The sequence below is a fragment of the Uranotaenia lowii genome, chromosome 3 (genome assembly GCF_029784155.1).
Source record: "Uranotaenia lowii strain MFRU-FL chromosome 3, ASM2978415v1, whole genome shotgun sequence".
Lineage (NCBI taxonomy): Eukaryota > Metazoa > Arthropoda > Insecta > Diptera > Culicidae > Uranotaenia > Uranotaenia lowii.
In genome coordinates this window covers 46,556,854-46,578,738 of record NC_073693.1, presented here as the reverse complement: position 1 = coordinate 46,578,738, position 21,885 = coordinate 46,556,854, and the positions used below count along the sequence as shown (strand labels likewise).

The following is a 21,885-nucleotide window of genomic DNA, read 5'->3' as shown; positions in this document are numbered from 1 at the left end:
TTATCCAATTTAATGTACCGTCAAACGGGGCATCATGCAACAGCGGGGTTAGATGCAACATTTACATAACGCCACACTGAATCAATTTTCAATTTAATGTATAGTAATAAAGTTATCTTTAATGATTACAAAATGAAGATGACATCATTTTTCGCATCTTAAGCTAGTTTTTAATTTTTTTTTTATTTTTATATAAAATAAAAAAAAATCGTGCAATAAATGTAAAAATTTTAACATTATTCGATGCCGTAAAAAACTTTACCCAGTATGACGGATTGGCTTGATAATATTACCTACAATCTTTTTACTGATTTCCTCATGCTATACCAACACTGTTGGTGTAAAAATATTTTTCGAACAATCATTCAATTTTTTTAAAAAATTGTTTTTATTATTCAGTTAGGTGTCTGGGGAAAAATGCAACAAAATGCAAATCAAAGAAACACCTGGTAAATCTCGTTTCCATGTGCTGAAATATGAATGTTTTGCATCACGCGTTTTTGTTTATTTTACCGATGGGCTTCTTTTCTACATTGTAAAAATGAAACTAGACCTAAATATATATTAGTAAGCTAGACGAACCAGTTCATAAAATTTAACTTTTTTAAATCACTTCCTTAATTTATGTTTTCATATTGAGTCTGAAAAAACTACTCACATTCCTCTCACTTTATGCAATCAATAATCATCACTTTTATTCAAATTCTAGCTCACTATTGGGTCCTCTAGGACTTTCAAAACGATTTACCATGTAAACTTTGGTCGAATAGTTGATTTCCAGCTGTTTTCGGGTCTCCCACTGGGACTTTTCTGGATTTCTTTCGAACCTGCCCAAAAAATTTTGTCAATGAACTTCAGTATTGCACGCTATCTCAAAAACCACTAGACAGATTGTCATGGCACAAGTGCCAAAATCGAAAGGTTGCAAAAAACGAACGGGGTCTGTTTTTTGAAAAAAAAAAAAAAAATTGAGCGATTTCAATTATGTTGTTCTAACCTGTGAATGTGGACTTTGTAAAAAAAACCACAACAAATAAAAAATGTTACTAGGATCAGCTTCCCAGCTTAGTATATTATTCGTTCAAATTTCTAATTCAGCCACTTGATGCCAGATCTAGCGCATTTTCATGAATGCGATAAACATTTAAAATGTATTTGGCTGCTGTCTCAGGCCTAAAAATTTTCATCTCTACATCAAAGCTCTGCTATCTCAAGAAAAGTCCTTGACCTGTTTCAGAAGCTGATACCGGGTACTAGAGAGATTTATTATCTGCAGTGCCATATGGGAGGTAATTCTAATTCTGCGTTTCGGACAATCACACCGCGCACCTGATAAAAACAAATATTGCATAAGTAGGTACAAACGGTGGCTTTACAATTTTTATCACATTACGCCCACATTCTGTTCTTCGACATTTTCACTCAATTTTGGAATCTGGAATGAAGAAACATCTTATTACAAAACTGTATGCAGGGCTGGTAGCGAGTCACTTTTTAGTAACTTGGTCACTTTTTTTGGGTCAGTCGCTAAAAAGTCACTTTTTTCATCATTTGGTCACTAAAGTCACTATTTTCCGAAAAATGGTCACTTTTATCACCAAAAGTCACTTTATTCACCGAAAATAAGCCAATGAAAGAGTAATTTGAATTGCGCGTGTCAATATTGACGGTAGTAACGGTAAATTACTTGATCAGTCAGTCAGAATTTTTTTTCGCCTCCGGCGGAATTTTGGCATGAATCACCCTTGGCTTGAGACATCTCGATCTACGACATTATTTGACGTTCATGAATTACTAACTTTGATTGTAGATTTTTATTTTTAGTTCAATCAACCTTTTGTATTGGAACTCAAGACTCGATATACAAAAACCCTATCTTGTCTTTAGAATAGGTTTTTATTAAGAAGTGTAACTAAGATTGAGATTGAAACGAACCATTTTTTTTTTATTAAAAAAAATCTTTTATGTCATAACAAATGTTATGTTGATATGAAATATTCTTTAAAAAAACAATTTCATACTCAATTTTATTTTGTGTTTTTGTTCTTCTAAATATTAAAAAAAAGGGTTTTAAAAATTTACACAAGGCCACAAAATTTACATTTTTCTTAGTTGCAATGAATTTAAACGGTAATTTCAACTTATTTGGGTTCTCCGAATCTAAATATGTATGCAATATTTCTATCAGCTTTTGATATTGAAATGACTTTTGAAAATAATTAAAAATCTTTAGAGAAGTTTCTGCACTTTTTTTTTTACAAAAACTCAAATCAAAAACATATTATTTAAAAATAAAAGTTTTAAATGAATTGATGAGCTTTAAATAGAGAATCAAGTTTTTTTTACACTTTCTGCTGTGATGTCAAAAATACTTGTAATAACATTTTTCCATAATCAGTTATCTATCAATGTTTGATTTTACTAGAAATAAACTCTTTATCACCAAAACTAAATGTGTTCGGCCAAATTTGACAAAAATTATAGTTTAGGACACTATTTACCAACTCAATAATTTAAAAAAATAAGCACCAGAATGGTTATATTGAAACATGTTTATTGAAAAAAAATTTCCAGAAATGTTTCTAAAAACTAATCTTTTTTATTTCCATATTGTTTTTTCAAGTTTCAAATAAATTTACCGAATTTCATTTTACAGTTTTTTTTTCAATTTTCTAATCAACTTGCCGGACTTTTTTTTAATCAAACTTTTTAAATTTTTAAGACATTTTTTTAACAATTGTTTCCTTGTTTTTAAATTCTGAATTTTCGTGTTCTTCAACCATAATCTTTTAACTCCAAATTTTTAATAATAAAACATGATTTCAATCTTCTGTTCTTTCAGGACCCAATATTTTAATCAAAAGAGACAAAATAGTCAGAGCTTGTAATTTAAAGCTTAAAAACCTGCGATTGAAAATTTAAAAACTTTTTATTAATATTTTTTATATGAAATCATGTTTTTTGAATCGATCATGATTTTTATATTAATCTAAAACGTTTGAAAAATTGTTCTAAGTAGCAACTTTAAAAATAAATTTTAATACGCAGTGTTAACTAACTTTGTATTTGATTTGTGCTTTCAATATTAATAACAAAAGTTATGAACTCATTATTTTTTAATTTTTCATCAGCTTTTATCATTTTCTAACATTTCTTTGTCAGTGTAGTTGAACATGAAGTTATTATTTAAGCTTCAAAAATGAAATTTTGATAGCTGGGGGATTTTACTTTATTAAAGGTTTTATGTCTGGCTTATATAACTGGCACTATTATAAATATATTCTTCTTTTTATCAAATTTACTTAAACCATCGAACATTGATAAATTCTGTTCAAAATTCATTTCTTATTCAGTAATCGGTAATTCACATTTTAAATCGTGATTAAATATTTTTTGTTCATATTAAAAAATTACAGCGGATTTTCTCACTAAACTTCCAGTTGAAAATGAGGAAAAGAATTCCAAATTTAGATGATTAAAAATTAACAATTATTACACTGAGTAACAAAAAAAGATTTTTTGAAAATAGTCCAGGGTTTTCCAACTGAATTAGACTAATATTGACGCCCTGAGTTCGAAAATGACCATGGTTTTGTTCAATCAGGTCAGGATACTAGAATACTGTATCTCAAAAAGTTGACCTGATACAGCAAAATCAATGTGATATTCTAACTCAGGACACAAAAATTAGTCTAAATCCTAATCTAAACCCCAGACTATTTTTTGGCTGTCACCCAGTGTTATCATTTGCCTAACATTTATTCATGGTAAGTTTTGTACAAGATTGGACATTTTTTTAAGAATTCAGATTTTTTCAATTTTAAATTTGCTAAGAAATTCTTTTGAAACTAATTTATTTCTTACTATCTTGACTTGAAAATTTGAAACATTCATTGTAATATGTTTCCAAAATTTTATTTATCAGTCATTTTTTTAGTATATGTGTTGAACATGAGTGAAAAACAGTGTAAGAAAACTCTTTCTTTTTTAATTTTTTATTTTGGTATTGTTATTATTTTTATCTAAATTTGAATTTCGAAACTCCCTTTCGCACGGGCCTGATTTGGTCACATTTTTTGTACTTCAAAGTTACTTTTTTCGTTCTACATAGTCACAATTTGGTCACTTTTTTCGGTCCTCAAAGTCACTATTTGGTCACTTTTTTTTTCAAATTTTGGTCACTAAAGTCCCTACTTTTTCATTGTCAAACCGCTACCAGCCCTGTGTATGATGCAATCCGTTCGGTTTAGTTCAATATTTTTCATTCCAAATCCGTTTCAACAAAAAACTTAGCTACAGTCTGTGGAAATCTAAATACAAACTAAGAATTACCTCTCAATGCTGTAAGCTGAAAATAAACTTGTACAAAATAACAAACACAGATGGACCCAGTTTGTTTACCAAATCCAACTGCAACTTTGTCACGTTTTGTCCAATTCAGCTGAGGTTTCCGTTTCTCACTTAAACCCAGCATGGTGAATCCTAAATACAGTTGCAAGCGGCCAGAACAGTACCATTCATAACATGCAACAAGGTAAGTTTACAAAATGCCGCTGTCTCAATTCCCTGTCGCCCACGATACAAATTATGTCTATGATGGGGAAAAAAGCCACGCCACGAGCCAATCTTTCTGGCGGAAAGTGTCTCCAGACGATATTTGGACTAGGAATTCAAGCCTTCCTAATCCAAAATAACTTTAAAATTAGGATTATCTGTTTGCCAGTGTTATATAAGCTTGGCTTGAAATAAAAATTTCGGTCGTCTTTAGTTGGAATGCGATCGTCAAGCAAGTACCATCCAATCAACCGGCCCGACACAATGAGATACATAATAAAGAAAATAATGATAAACACTAGTGCATTTGCGCAAAAATTAGCACAGCTAATTCCACCGCGCGGTGTTAAGCCGCAGCTTTAATCAGCCTTCCAAGCCGAAGAAGAGCACTGCAAATTCGTTCCTTGTTGAAAGTAAAGCAACAATAATAATTGGCACGCTCTGCAAGCGGTAAGATGAATCGTTGGTTAATGCTTTTGTTCGAAGGTCTTAAAATAAGAAAAAAAATATATATGATTTCTTAGAGCCTAGTTGTGATGTAAGAAAGGGGGCCACAACATTTTAGTCATTAAATGTTTGTTATTAAACTTTTACCAAAATTCTTATTTAATTTTTTTAGCGGAAGCAATCATTATAGAGTGATTAAAGAAACACAAAAAAAGCGATGTCCAAATTGATTGAAATCAAGTATGATTTGTCTATAAAAAGCTAATGTGGTTAAATATTTATGTCCTGAAACACATTGCCTATTAAAAATTTTGAAAACAGAGCTACACTATTTAGATTTGTTTGTGTTTTCATCCGTCCCAAATTCGTTTTCGTGGTTAAAAAAAATATCTCCATTAAAACAAACAAAATATTTTAAAATCATCCTCATTTATTATACCCCTCGAAAAAGTGTTTCCAAAGGAAATGGCACGTTTTGAGCCAAGCGCCGCCGTCATGTGTGCTATCTATCGCAGAGTTCACAACGCCAGAGGCAGCCTGATATCAACTTGCATCGACTCAACGACTCAAAAAAGAAAAAAAAAAGCAGCAACGGCAGCCCAACCAGCATAAATAGTCAGTAACATTAACCCCGGAGAAGCCCCCAGCAGCCAGCAGCAGCAACAACAAAACTGGGACGACGGATTTTTCGCTGTGTTTACAACTTTCCATTTCGGATTCCAGCATTTTATGTTGTATACAACAGCCGAGCACGCACATAGATTATTCAAACAAAACAACAACGAGCTCTCGGCGTCTCTTTTTCTTTCTTTCTTGCATCTGACACCGAAAGAGGAAAAGAAACCGAAAAAAAATGTTAAAGAAAAACTTTCGCGGAACGTCTGAGAAAGAAAGATGATCTTCCACCCATCCGTTCGTAGCTCGCCGGAAGATTTTGAGGCGGGTGGCTCTCTCTCTCTCGGATCCCGTGAGGATTCGGGGGCGTTTGCGAGGCGAGAACAAAAGATCACCTCGAATGAATCTCGGAAGCAGCTGAGAAATTCCGAACGGCGGAAACACAGCATACGAGCTGATTTAGGTGTTTTCGTTTGTGTTAATGAAGACCGGACGTAAAAGTCGTCTGCTGCAAACGACGAAAACAATAGAGACATTTACCCGAACCGACCCATCAGTGGGTCGTTAGCTACTGCTGCTAAGAGTGATGGTTCCGAGAAAAAAACAAAACAAAATACTGATTAGTTGCAGAAACATTCACTGCATTGCATTGCGAGGAAACAACGAAATGGATATCGGGCAACTAATTGTACATCAAGAAATGCACCTTGTAAACGGAAAGTGTTGTCATTTGGAATGAAATCCAATTTTAATAAATCAGAAGAGGACAAATGGGAAGGCTTTAACTGACTGTAGGTCAGTAAAAAAAACGAAACGTCCAAGCTGGACCAACGAAAATTACATTTCTTTGCTTAAAAATCATCGTTCCTGTTTTTCTGTCAACAACAAAGTGATCCGAAAAAAAAGGTAATGCGAACTGCCAAATTTAAAAATCAGCCATGTTGGTTGCTTAGTTGCGTTTGTGTACCTATAAACCAGTGGTCTTCAAAGTGATCCCTACCGCCCTCCTAGGGGGCGTTGAGTTGAGAGCCGCGACAGAAAGGCTCAGAGCTTTCAATTTCTGTTGCATTTTAGAACAAATATACCAAAAATACCCTTAGGATTGAAAAGTACTTCGGATATTTAATAAAAACCAACGTTTCACTTAGAGAGATAAAACCCAAAAGAGGCTGTGTAATACAAAGGTCAATACACAGTGTGTATTGACGAACGCACCTTTTTATCTTGTTTACTTTGTTTTCATACTGTTGGTAGCACTGCCACATAGACATATTCGAACTCTTCGAATATAGGTTTGTTCAATATTTAATATCTTCGAATGCGGCCTGTTCAAGTACATTACAACACCTTCCCTCTTGAAATTAAGAATGGTAATGAATTACATATTAAAATTTTATAAATATTAAATTGATTTCATTAAAATTTCACTTTGAATAACTGTAATCCGGATCCAATCTTTTCTTTTTTAATCTACTCGATCTTCGCAAATCATTTTTATCACTTATTCTTCTAGTATTCGTTTGTACATGCTGCTTTGAAGCACTTGGCAAAATATTTGGATGAACTTCTCTAGACATAGGATGTAGATTTTCAGGAAACCCAATAAATGGTTTTTCGTCCGAATCTGGCCAACTTCGCTTTGTTCCTCTTGGATGTTCTTGATCCTCGCCTTGCTCAACGCCTCCTTTCTCCTCTTCACCTGATACCCTGAACGCAACATTTTGCCTAAGTTCGGGTTTTGAAACCAGCTTAATCTACTCCCTGTGAGCAGAGATTGGTTGGGACCCCAGTGCTATCTTTTGTATCTCTAAGAAAATTTCCTTGAGACACCGCTGCTTTGCTAGTCGTCCTCGATCCTCAACCGCCGGATTTTCCTTGGTAAGCCGCAATTTCAAACTAAACCGCTACTTTTTAAGCGATTTGCGCACTAAACTTTACGCTTTTTTTTACTGTGTCGCTTTTTAAGCGCAAACACTTTTCTCAAAATTGCTACCGTGCCACCCAAGCGACCAACTATTTTGACAAAATGGCGTTTCACTAGCAGTGGGTATCATTAACCTGCCACGCTAACTGCCCCGAGAAAAAAAAAACATGTATGTACTATTTATTTCGACCAATCACTATTTCCCGGAAAAAACTGAAGTTCCCAATGGAATTAGTGTTCTTGCCACTTGCAAAATGTCGCCTCTTAAGCGCTACCACTAACGAACTCACTTGTCTTTACTAAATGGCCGTTGACCCCAAATTGCGGGTATTATTTATTCTTTCGCTTGTGAAATAAACTGCCCCAAGACAAATTGTCGGCAGATCATCAAAACACGAATTTCACCAACTATAAAAAATTTTCGCACCGTATTCACTTTCGTCCGCGTCGCCACTGAAAAGTACTTCGGATATTTAATAAAAACCAACGTTTCACTTAGAGAGATAAAACCCAAAAGACTAAAGAGGCTGTGTATTGACGTCACGCACCTTTTTAACTTGTTTACGTTGTTTTCATACAGTTGGTAGCACTGCCACATAGACATATTCGAACTCTTCGAATATAGGTTTGTTCAATATTTAATATCTTCGAATGCGGCCTGTTCAAGTACATTACAAGGATGACGCTGAGCTCTAAAATATCGAGCCAGGGGGCTCGTTTGTAAACCACTGCTTTAATCCATAAAATAGCTGAGAACTAAGCTTGAATTTTTATTCACATGAGGCTAATACACTGCTTGTTCGTAAAGAAAACGAGCATCACCCCACTTAACTGCGCTCTCTTTGCCTTCTTACTGTAAAAGTGAGAAAACATGTACCGTATTCGTTTTCTCCCTTCGCTCAGTGTTCCACCGTACCCGATAAAAACAAACACAAATCGTCGCCAGTGTATTGCTACCTCACTCACTCACACGCGATCTCGCAACACTTGTTTGTTTTGTTGTTTTATTTGGGATTTTAAGCCTCTTGGGTTTATTCATCCCATTCTCGCAACACTAACAAAATTTTCGGGGCACTACCGCCCGATGACAGTGCAACACCAGGTCAAAACCAGTGCAACACTGTCCGAATAAACAAACAGTTTGACAGCACCTAGTGGCGCACCAGTGCAACGCTAGGCATAAACAAAAACGGTAATAGTATCTTGATAACCTTGGTCAACAATTTGAAACAAAAATGTCAAAGATATTTTCCAATGGAAGAGCACAGCCGGTAAAGCTAATATATGAACTCCGCTTTGTAGCTATTATTATTCCTCTATTAGTGATCCGGATTGGATTCGGGTAGCTAGACTAGAAAAACAAGCAAAGTCTCGGATGACCACAATACTTCGAAAATTAAAATTTGGCCACTTTGTTTCATAAAGGCTCGTGCGAAATACTTGCCCATGTGGTAGATCCTCGTTTAAGGACTGCATTCCTAGGTGCGGTAGAGCAACCACGTCTCCCAAGTTTGCTACTCTGGGTCTACGGGCCCATGATTTACTTCACGTATACCTCCTACTCCCTAAACTTCACCTGGAGCATCTTATCTTGGTTCATACCTAAAAGTGTCGATAAACCACTGATAATACTGACTGTAAACTCGGTTTCGTTTCTTGAATAATTTTTCCAACAGTACGAAATATCGATTCCAGAGTGCGCATCGATCGATTTGAAGAAATGCTATCCCGGTTAGGACATGCCAAAAAAACAGACAATTCTACGATAAAATCGGGCTAGTTTTTCCTACATTACATTTTCCTACAGGGCATTTTTTGTCAAATTTTTCAGGTTCGCCACCTGCCGTTGGTATTCCGAACCTACAAAAATCTGACAAAAAAATTAGACAGAAAATGGTAGAATTTTTGTTCTAAGTTTCATGTCAGTGTGATCAGTGGATAAACTATCCTTTAGTCAGATTGTACTCGTGCTTGTGAGCTTCACGGCATATCTGTTAACGAATCCACTCCCTCAGCAACGACCTCACCTCTTCATGACTCGAGGTTCGACCTCTTTTCTAACGACTCAAGGTCTAACATCTCTTCGCTTAAAGTTCAGGTCCGCACTTTTCGGAACTTTTCGTTTTAGCTAATCGGGTCCTGGAAGTCCTAAAATGCAATTTAATCGTCCCATTCCTCACACACGAATCGGGATCTTGACCCCCCGTAACGTATCTCGAGCCTGACACCTCAAACACCTCTAACTTTTGACACATGTTGTGCCAACCTCTTCTAATTACTGGTATCTGGCATCCAGATGTACAATTTCTTCCGCGCATATTTTGCGAGGATCTGTCGGCACTCTCTAGTGGGTTTATTGGGAGTTCTCTTAGCCGTACATGTGCAATCGTCGGACGTACAGACACTCATTTCCACTCTGATCCACAGGAAGTTAAACTACATCTCAATGTTGCCGATCTGAAGACAAAACGCAAAAAATTTGTAGATATTCAAGGAGTTCCTTTTTACACTAAACAAGGCACTCAGAGAGACCGCAGCACTCCCTTTTGTCTTCTCTGGGTTCTTGGTGCAATAAGTCGACTCATGATATAACCACTTACACTCCCAACGTTCAAGCAACTGCGATCGAGTAGACTTAGCCCTCGCACGGGGTGTAACCTGTACATGACGCCCATTAGACCGATTGTTCTCTATGGGCCCGAGTCATGGATACTGCTCGAGTAGGACCTGCGTACGCTCGGAGTATGTGTTAAGAACCATCTTTGGCGACGAGCAGGAGAACGTAGTGTGGAGGTGATGGATGAATCAAGAGCTCGCGCGACTCTACGGCGAACCCAGCATCCAGAAGGTAGTGAAGGCAGACCGGATACGCTGGGCGGGACATGTTGCGAGAATGCCGGACGAATGTCTTGCAAAACAACTCAACGGCGAGGTGGAGAAGAGCGTGATCTGGTGAATGTGGGATATCCGAGAAATTGGGGAACGGTTGCCATGGACCGAGTGAATTCATGGAATTATGCTCATTAAGCTACCCACTTTGACTATGCAAAATATGCCCTCTCCACTTGACGACTCAAAGTCTGATCTCTCCTCTAACGACTCAAGTTAAACCGTCTTCTCGTAATGGCTTTTGATCTGATCTCTGCTCTCACCGATTCGAGGTCTTCTTTACCAATAGAGACGGGACATGCAAGATTGATGAGAATCTGAGTTAAGCTGAGGATCGCTCGTGTTTTCACAATACCAGTTATTTGTGGCAAGTATTAAAAGTTTGGTCAGAGGTCTTTCAGTAATCGGAGAGTTGCTGCTATCTGTAGCTGACTCTAGGCTTGTGCACGCGAAGACATGAACACTTGACATGCGGTTTGCGATGGGTTCGCCTGGATTACGATTGCCTTGCAAAGGAGTTGAAGACGGCATCGACGTAGGATCGCTTCACTTTCGGGAAGTTGCTTAGCAGAATAAGTCAAAACTACCCATCGGCGTATAGTAGTCTTCCACAGAATTCCAATTCAATTTTCAATATTTTTGTGTTTTTTATTTGATTCACTATTAATTTATCTGAAGTCTAAGGGACAAACTTTTTTTTTAAATATGTTATATCAATAAACAAGGAATATAAAATCAGTTTGTCGCATGTCGGCCGTATTCGCAATTGTTATTGGAAGAGACGTTCTTGCAATATGGTTCCGTCGAAGTATTATGTTACTACTGTGGTTTGTGGAGTCTGCATGTCAATAGAGGATGTTGATGTTATATTTTGTTAAATCTTTATAAATATCCAAGATGAATCAACCAGTATACAAGGGTGCTGGATTTTTGAGGCATGTTTTAAGAGAACTTCAAAGTAAGTTCATGTATGTTACTCAAATTTTGCAAAAATCCAATGCCTATATATAGCATAAATTACCTCATGTCATAAAGACTGTAATGCTATTCTACGCAAGAGTGTTAAATGTAACTTTTGGCTTTTCGTCTTTTTGGCTTTCATCATCAATATCCGAATAAAAACACAATCAACAAGTTACTTTGCTCTTATACAAAATTGTTCGTGTTTCTATGCAAAAATGCCAGACCGGTTTTTTTTATTTATTTTTTTTTTTTTTGACAATCCACTCTCGAAAATCAGCTGATTTTGATTTAAGCTGAGTTAAACACAAAAGTAAGGGTTACATAATGAAGGGGCTTTCAATGCGTGTTTTGATTTGAATTATGTCCTTTTGATGAACAAAATATACTTTTACAAGAAAAGTGAAGCACTAATTTGATTGTATTACTCGAAGGGGAAGTTTTTTTTTAATTGACCAGGGGAAAGCCCCCTTGAGTTGGTTACTAGAGTACTTCACTGAAATCTTCAGAATAAACATTTTGATGGAAGAAAAAGCATATAGTCATGTGAAAGTTTTGCGTAGACTCTCGTATCCGTATGCGTGAAGAATTTACCCAAAAATGTCACACAAAACATGTTAACTTCCAGGTTGTTGTAGAAAATTTTATTTTAAAATTCCAAGTTTTTACTGGTTATGATTGATTTATTTTCCCGGATATGACTGTACTCTGTGTTACAAGTTTTAAATAGCTGCGGGAAGCTAACTGATTAAAATTAAAGTTAGGTGGAAAGTTCAAGCGAAATCTTCAGTTTACAGAGATTACTTGGTAGTATGCGTAAGGTTGCCAGAATTTTTTCAACACATATTCGGGCCAGACCAATAAGGGTAACCTTTCATGATTATTTATATAAAACTTGCTCAAAAAATTTCGTTTTGCGGGCATAAATAAGAAACATTACAACACAATTTATTTTTTTCTTCTTTGATTTGCCAAAAATAAGTCCGGGAAAAATCCGGGTAGGACTATTTCCAAATTTTGTATTAAATATCCGGGAAAAACCTGATAAAACCAAGCAATCTGATGCCGATACCAAGAATCGAACCCAGAACACCGCCGCGCGTTACCAGATCCAGTTCAGGGTTAATTTTAGCGGTTATTTTATGTGTTAAAATACCATTGTAGATAATATTGTAGAGCTCATGATAGCCGAAAGCATATGAATCACATTTTATAAGAACTGGTTAATTTGATAAATTTATTGCATGTACAGTCTGTTACACAAGAGCGTACACTCAGCCGAAAAGGAAACGTTAAATTCACGTGAATTTTCACTTAGGTGCTCATTTAATAAATTTTGGCATTTCCAGATGAATCACTTAGAAGCTAATACAAATTTACTTGATGCGTACATGAAATTCACATAGCCGTTTGTTGTCAAAACAAAAACACGTTTGATTTACGTGAAAATTTCGTTTGCCGCCAAGTACAAAGGGATTTGGTGCATTCTATGTGTTTTTAACATAGTTCGGAATAACCTATTCACGTGAAATCTATGTGAAAGAATACAGTATTCGATATGGCGAGAATCAAACAGTTGATGCTATCAAAAAGAAAAATTCTAGGTGATGAAGAAGCTGATTTTTCGTGAGTAGTGAAAATTTGGTTGTGTTTTCGTTATTTAAATATTCTGCTATTTTTACAGAATTTGGAATTTTGAGGATGGCCAGACCATCACTATGGAGGCAACCCAAATACCAATTTCGCGAAGATTTTTTTTGTTTATATAAGTGAAGTTCAATAATATGTATATGTATATATAATGAAAAATGTATTGTGAATTGGAAATATTAGAATGTTCTGCAAAATCAACACATTTTTTATTTGTATGATCCGAAAAAAAACTCATTACGTTCATATTTCAACCCTTCAAGGCATGACTTTTTTTAAACGAGAATAGCAGTTATTGATTCAGTGAATATCAACAAATTAATTCGAATAACACAACTGAACAGGTTTGAAGTCATAATTTTGAGTATTATAAAAGATATGGCCCATTAAAGATGAAAAATTATTTTAGAAACTTTTAATTCATTTCAATGCGATTTTGTAAATTTCTTCCAAACCTTGTTAATTGGGTGCCAGAAGAAGTTTGTGACTGATTGAGATTAAAAAATTTGTTAGAATCTGCAAATCTAAAGAAATAACAGCAATTTTCCATAAATTACTTTTTTCAAATAAATAATGATTTTTGCAAATTTTAAGCATACTTTACATACACATACATTAAAATATCGTTATGAAAATACGGTGGGCTAATTTCATTGAATCTCTAAAATATTCCAAACGACCTCCAAATTTTGTGAATCCGGCAGACAAGCTGCTTCAAATTGCAGGATCAATTCTTCGCAAGCTTCATCTTAATTTGAGCCTAAAAGTTTTCGATTCAGGCCACTGAGACGGCCAATCCAAAGTCACGAACTTTGAGGTGCGAACACAAAAAATAAAACTGCTTCAAAGGGTACGCGTACGCGATTCTCAATTTTGGAAATATGCAGAAAACGTATTGAAAACAGTAGTCAGCTGATTCATTTTCACGAAGCATTAAGGACAAAGCTGCCCTTTGATTGAGAAAAAAATTATACCATTATACTTTACCGATCGCAAATAATTTTGACTAACCAAATTTAAAAAAAATAATACTTATTACTGGAATATAATTGCTTCTGTCTGATAGAAGGTATTTCGAATCCAGAAGCACAAAAACTAAAATACGAAACTAAAATACGAAAAAGCATATCATAGCTAAATTTTGAAAATAGGTACTGTATTATCGGAACAAGAATACATTCAAATATGTTTCTTTGTTCTTTATTTTTACAACTAATCATGCCAACCTAGAACAAGAAAGTATAGTAAACATTCTAGTGTCAACTACCATCAAGTGCAGATCTCCTGAAGTTAGTTCATTTCAACGGACACTTTAAAGGATTAGAATCTGTTCCTGTTTCTGGATACTACAGTTAAGATGAAACAAGGACAAAGCTATATTTCATAGAACATCAGCATCTCAAGCAACACATATTTTATAAACGTCGAATTTTGTCAGATAATAAAGCATGGATCACTACAAATCTGGACGCACTATTTATTTTACCATAGTGCTCCTAGTTGTCGGATCTGGAATGTTTTGGCAGCACTTTGTAGAGGAATGTTTCTTCTACCAGTGCTGAAAATTTCATTACGATTCGTTTTGTTTCGAAAAAGTTACACGTGATGGAAGCCGCGAGATGAAAATAAATTTTGAACAACCACGTCAAAAACCCGACGTGGTCGGGTTCAAAAATCGCGAAATCGTTAATTAAGGATGGAATTAAAGATGAGAAACTGCATTTGAAGGTGTTGAGAACGATCAAGGAAAACACAGGGTAGTCGGACTATGACATTGCCAAGAAATTCAACGCCGACCGGTGCACCGTCAGCAGAATTCGTCTACGCGAAGGAATACGATCCTATCGGACCAGTAAGTAACCAAACCGGACATTGAAGCAGAATTTAGTAGCCAAAGGACGTGCCCGCAAGTTATACAAGAAGATTCCAACGAAGTTCGACGGATGCATCCTCATGGATGACGAAACGTACGTGAAGATGGATTTTGGGCAGCTTTCTGGCCAAAAATTATGTAAAGCCACTGCAGTGGTGCACTGCACTGGTCATGGTGATGCCCCCGGCAACTTCAAATTCGTTTTTGCTGATAAGTTTGCAAGAAAGTGTTTGATCTGGCAAGGTATTTGCAGCTGCGGACGAAAAATTCCGGTTTTTGTGAAAAACAAGACCATGGACTCCGAAATTTACAAGGAGGAATGCTTGAAAAACTTTTTTTTTCGTACATTAGATCTCACAAAGGACTAGTTAAGTTTTCGCCAGATTTGGCAAGCTGCCACTACAGCTAGGAGGTTCTACAGTGGTATTGGGCCAACGGGTGGATTTTGTCGAAAAGGACATCAACCCACCCAACTGCCCTCAATTCCGCCCTTTCGAAAAATTTTGGGCAATTGTCAAGCAGAAGATGAAGAAGAATGGTAGGACGACTCGGGATGCAACAGAGATGAAGAGATTGTGGAACAAAATGGCCGCTGAGGTCAGCGAATAGTGTTTTTTTTTTGTTTCGATTATAGTCGTTTTACCATCTTTATGGCATTCGCGACTTAGGCGAATAGTGTGTTCAAACTATAATGAGTGATACTCAACGAAAAGTTCGAAAATTCATCAAAACAAGATCGGAATATTTTTTTTGTTATTTTTCCTTTAAAGTGCAATAAAAACCCTACATTTCAAGTACAAAACATTTTTATTTCGTTTACATAGCTCCGAGATAGACCCGTTTTAATGCGTCCAGATTTGTAGTGATCCATGCTTTAGTGTGATAATAGCCCTCAGAGTACAGAGTAATGGTAGTTCGAAGTTGAGGTGTTAGTGAGTATTCATACAATTTCTATAAATTGTAAACGGTACCTTTAAACATAAAAAATTGACAAATTTTCAAAGGTAGCGGTCAACAGAACTTTTTGTCTATAAGATTCTGTAAAATACCGACCTCGTTTTGTGGGCTCTAGTAAGATAATGAAAGAAATTTGTAAATATTTGCTCACTAAATTTCTTATTTTTTAAGTATCTTTGGGATTTTAAAACTCTGGGTTTTTTTCATGCCATACATTAAATTTCCTTTGCAGCTTTTCGATCATCCAGCTCATGGAATATTTCATCCACCCACACAGAAAATCAGAACAAAAACAGTAGTGATTTCACAAATAAAACGCTGCGAGAATGGCAGAAAAGTAGTCGGTCACACATCGAGTTCAGTCAGCTGCCAATAATGCTGGATGTCGTTCTCAGTTCGGTTTCTGTGTCCGTCGCGCCTCTTATCAGTGATGGTCCCGTTTACGCCAACCACCGTTATTTATTCAAGACGATCTTTCTGCTGCTGCTACTGACTGATATTTAAACAAGTCAGAGAATAGAACGGTGTTGAATAGTCTTAGTATATAACACTTCTGGTGACGTCCTGGTTTAGCATTTTCCATACCACACCACACGTTGTCAATCAAAAACAATTTCCCAGTACCCGAGTCTTGAACGGTATGGCGCATATGTAGGAAGATACTCGGCACCAGTATTGTTATGTGCAACGTGCAGTAAATGAATGTAAACGCAAAATGAATGAATGGTCAACTATCATCGTAGGCATCATCATCATCAGAAGCACCAAACATTGTCATGTGATGACAGGCGGATTAAAATGCAGTTTGGTTCGATCTCACTCTGAAGCTCGAAATTGACCGGAGCAAATCCGGAGATGATGATGTGTGTTGTTGTGTATCATGGTCAATTCTCTCCGAAATACTTCGGTTGGTTGGATATACGCTGAGCGAGTGACTTTAAACTTGAGCTCTCGCGATCGTCCCGATCGTCTGATCTCATGTTCAATGTATGTAAACTGTAAAAAAAAAAAAATTTATATCGCAGTAAATGCACAGAGAATGCCACATACTTGTTCATGTTGATTTATTTCGAAGGAATTTAATGCCTGACTGTTACCAGTAACAAAAAGTGATAAGGATCAATCTGTGTTTTTTCATAGTATTATAGCGAGGTTTGACATTCAGACTGTTAATTGTTCATGTCCTCAAACCAATACAATAGCTCCCAGTATATGTTTTTTTGAATATTTTTTTTTAATAAGAGAATTTTCTCCAAGTTCAGTCATCCTCACAAATGGTTATTGCTTGACCCAAAATTCAGCCTTCACTCCAATCATGAGTTCCCAATATTTCAACGCTATTGGCATAAGATGTGAACGCCTGCGGCGATGATTCGATTTGAGACCATCAGCATTAACCTCCCAGCGCAACCGCATTGGGTATAAAAACGTATTCATGTCCCTCCCTATCCCATCACAAGGAAACAAACGAAAGAAACAGTTTCTCGTTTCTAATTTCCTTTCTTCTCATAAGACATTACTAAGCCTATGACAAACATCCTCGTTTACCATCTGGCTCAGGTAGTACACTGGTAAAGCTGTCGGATTGGCAAGATGAAGAAAAAGCTGTTGTGAGTTCAATTCTCACTATCCAACGGCACTTTTTTTTAGTTGTTTCAAGGATGAATTATCCAATTGGATGAAAATCTCATAAAGTTACTTAGCTTGAGTCTTTATTCCAGTAATGTTTTTGCAATCATATCATCTTTGGTATAATGCATGTTTCAGCGCATTTTCGGCATAGAGTTAACGTGTTTTAAATCACTTCATTTTATTAGTGATGGAAAACAAAGTTTCTCAGTGAATAAAATACCTAAAATATAGTGAATTTGGAATGTTTTTTTTATTCGCGATCAAAGACACGATCGATCACTGCGTAAATCAATCGATAAATGAAAAAAATACTGAAAAACACACCTTCGGTAATTCAAAGCTACTAAATTTGAAGAATTTGATCCAGAGTATTCTGAGATATAGAATGCCGAATATCGGTGTTATTCGGCTTCGATTTCTTCGCGGTACTTAACGAACGCTCGGTGAAAATGACCGAAATTTCGGTAAAAATTACAAAGTTACCAAAATTTCAGTAAAAATTGCGAAATACTCGGTAAAAAAAATTACAAATTTTCGATAAACGTTTGTTAAGATACATGCTACATTAAAAATGTTTTCTACTCGTTCGGTAAGCATTTACGGTATTTCTGAAAAACTGACAAATAAATAATTCAAATTGAAACTCGATTGTTTTGATGGAAAATTTGCATAGAAAAAGGCCTACTTGGTCTACTTGCTGAGCTTTTTTTTAACAAAATTCAAAACTTAAAGTTCCAGGAAAAATAGTAGGTATTTCATTCGCAAAACATTTGGCAACTAGGTCATCCATATTGCTTTGACAGCCAAGCGCCCTGGAAAGCTTGCGAATGATTGAGCAGGTTCGAAAATCAGAAATCTGAAACAAGTTTGGCCAGGCAATTTTCTCCACCGCCACCCGTCAGATGCTTGGCAGCTCACATTATATAATCGAAATGCCAACGTTATCAGTTGCCAATTTCATTCATATCAGAAGACTTCGGAAACTTACCACTTTCAAGAGACAACAAAAATCCCAGCAAGTGGAGAAATCCGGAACGGCTAGCAAATCCTGTGTTGCTAGGAGCTTCCTCGCCAACTCAGCGCTGAATTAATCCAATAGTGAGGGTCAGCAGCTATTCCTGAGGTGATATCCGATCGATACAATCAATCCTCAAAACGATTCACCCTTATTTTTGCACAAAACTTGCAAATCAACAATTTAATGATTTTCCCCTAAACACACAGACAACAGACTCGACAAGGCAACACTTTCTCCAGATTTTTTTATTGGTTAATTTTTCACTTTTCTTTTCCCACTGCTCATCAACACCAACACTACTGTAAATCTGCTATCCTCTTCTCGCTTTAATAGACCCAAGGAAGCTGTCAAGCCTTTTCGAACTGCTTCTCTTTTACTCAAACGGATGACGAATCCACAAACGACGACGACGATGATGAAAATGATGATGGGTGTCAGCTCTCTCTCGCGAAAAGGAATTGAATTTTCGTGTAACCCACCAGCCAAAAACGAAGAAAAAAAACTCAGACGTTCATTACATTACAGGAAAATGCCACACTCGGAAAACTGTCTCCTGGTATGCGACGGTTCCAGCCGACTAGTTAGCAAACAACTCGCGCACTTCCGGAAATGGTCACAAGCCCAGTAATTGGTACAACAGCCAACGACACTCGCTCGATGCACAGAAACGGTTCACTTCTTCATTATTTTCCTGCTTCTGTACTTTTTTTTCAATACACTCTGCTGCTCCTGGTACTCGCACCGCAAGCACACGCACGGACGGACCGTCTGACGACCGAAATGGAACTGTATTCGATTCGAGCCTGTCCACCAATGGCTGAGCGGAAAGGCCCCTTTGCTTGCATCGGATATGGGCGGGTTTATTGGTGTTGGTTGTCAATGCAGAGAGTTCTCGCGCTAGCTCTCTCGTTTCTCTCTCGCGAAGCGGTTCGAATTTCAAATTTTTTGACGTTAGTGACTCCGTATTGGATGACGTTTAGAAAGGTTCGAAGGGAATATACTACCCGTTCTGAAAATTCTTCAATCACCCTGCAGATATAACAAAAAACAATGCAGATCAATTAATCTAAATCATTTTTATACTTTTTAACATTTTTGTAACTTTTAATATTTTCTGTTATTTTTATCATTTTTGTCGTTTTTGTCATTTTTGTCATTTTTGTCATTTTTGTCATTTTTGTCATTTTTGTCATTTTTGTCATTTTTGTCATTTTTGTCATTTTTGTCATTTTTGTCATTTTTGTCATTTTTGTCATTTTTGTCATTTTTGTCATTTTTGGCATTTTTGTCATTTTTATCATTTTTGTCATTTTTGTCGTTTTTGTCATTTTTGTCATTTTTGTCATTTTTGTCATTTTTGTCATTTTTGTCATTTTTGTCATTTTTGTCATTTTTGTCATTTTTTGTCATTTTTTGTCATTTTTGTCATTTTAGTCATTTCAGTCATTTTTGTCATTTTTGTCATTTTTGTCATTTTTGTCATTTTTGTCATTTTTGTCATTTTTGTCATTTTTGTCATTTTTGTCATTTTTGTCATTTTTGTCATTTTTGTCATTTTTGTCATTTTTGTCATTTTTGTCATTTTTGTCATTTTTGTCATTTTTGTCATTTTTGTCATTTTTGTCATTTTTGTCATTTTTGTCATTTTTGTCATTTTTGTCATTTTTGTCATTTTTGTCATTTTTGTCATTTTTGTCATTTTTGTCATTTTTGTCATTTTTGTCATTTTTGTCATTTTTGTCATTTTTGTCATTTTTGTCATTTTTGTCATTTTTGTCATTTTTGTCATTTTTGTCATTTTTGTCATTTTCGTCATTTTTGTCATTTTTGTCATTTTTGTCATTTTTGTCATTTTTGTCATTTTTGTCATTTTTGTCATTTTTGTCATTTTTGTCATTTTTGTCATTTTTGTCATTTTTGTCATTTTTGTCATTTTTGTCATTTTTGTCATTTTTGTCATTTTTGTCATTTTTGTCATTTTTGTCATTTTTGTCATTTTTGTCATTTTTGTCATTTTTGTCATTTTTGTCATTTTTGTCATTTTTGTCATTTTTGTCATTTTTGTCATTTTTGTCATTTTTGTCATTTTTGTCATTTTTGTCATTTTTGTCATTTTTGTCATTTTTGTCATTTTTGTCATTTTTGTCATTTTTGTCATTTTTGTCATTTTTGTCATTTTTGTCATTTTTGTCATTTTTGTCATTTTTGTCATTTTTGTCATTTTTGTCATTTTTGTCATTTTTGTCATTTTTGTCATTTTTGTCATTTTTGTCATTTTTGTCATTTTTGTCATTTTTGTCATTTTTGTCATTTTTGTCATTTTTGTCATTTTTGTCATTTTTGTCATTTTTGTCATTTTTGTCATTTTTGTCATTTTTGTCATTTTTGTCATTTTTGTCATTTTTGTCATTTTTGTCATTTTTGTCATTTTTTTCATTTTTGGCATTTTTGTCATTTTTATCATTTTTGTCATTTTTGTCATTTTTGTCATTTTTGTCGTTTTTGTCATTTTTGTCATTTTTGTCATTTTTGTCATTTTTGTCATTTTTGTCATTTTTGTCATTTTTGTCATTTTTGTCATTTTTGTCATTTTTGTCATTTTTGTCATTTTTGTCATTTTTGTCATTTTTGTCATTTTTGTCATTTTTGTCATTTTTTGTCATTTTTTGTCATTTTTGTCATTTTTGTCATTTTTGTCATTTTTGTCATTTTTGTCATTTTTGTCATTTTTGTCATTTTTGTCATTTTTGTCATTTTTGTCATTTTTGTCATTTTTGTCATTTTTGTCATTTTTGTCATTTTTGTCATTTTTGTCATTTTTGTCATTTTTGTCATTTTTGTCATTTTTGTCATTTTTGTCATTTTTGTCATTTTTGTCATTTTTGTCATTTTTGTCATTTTTGTCATTTTTGTCATTTTTGTCATTTTTGTCATTTTTGTCATTTTTGTCATTTTTGTCATTTTTGTCATTTTTGTCATTTTTGTCATTTTTGTCATTTTTGTCATTTTCGTCATTTTTGTCATTTTTGTCATTTTTGTCATTTTTGTCATTTTTGTCATTTTTGTCATTTTTTGTCATTTTTGTCATTTTTGTCATTTTTGTCATTTTTGTCATTTTTGTCATTTTTGTCATTTTTGTCATTTTTGTCATTTTTGTCATTTTTGTCATTTTTGTCATTTTTGTCATTTTTGTCATTTTTGTCATTTTTGTCATTTTTGTCATTTTTGTCATTTTTGTCATTTTTGTCATTTTTGTCATTTTTGTCATTTTTGTCATTTTTGTCATTTTTGTCATTTTTGTCATTTTTGTCATTTTTGTCATTTTTGTCATTTTTGTCATTTTTGTCATTTTTGTCATTTTTGTCA

General features: G+C 34.9%; 1 protein-coding gene across 2 annotated transcripts in view; it reads right to left on the bottom strand.

The window, feature by feature from the left end:
- The window catches only part of LOC129751638 (ADP-ribosylation factor 6), a 95,606-nt gene extending 76,284 nt beyond the window's left edge, over positions 1–19,322 (bottom strand). Inside the window, exon 1 of one of the 2 annotated variants that reach the window (XM_055747255.1) lies at positions 18,490–19,322. The gene's annotated coding sequence lies outside the window, so the exon portion shown is untranslated. The remainder of the gene's footprint in view (positions 1–18,489) is intronic. The other variant, XM_055747254.1, reaches the window with a different exon arrangement.
- Between the last annotated feature and the right edge of the window lie 2,563 nt (positions 19,323–21,885).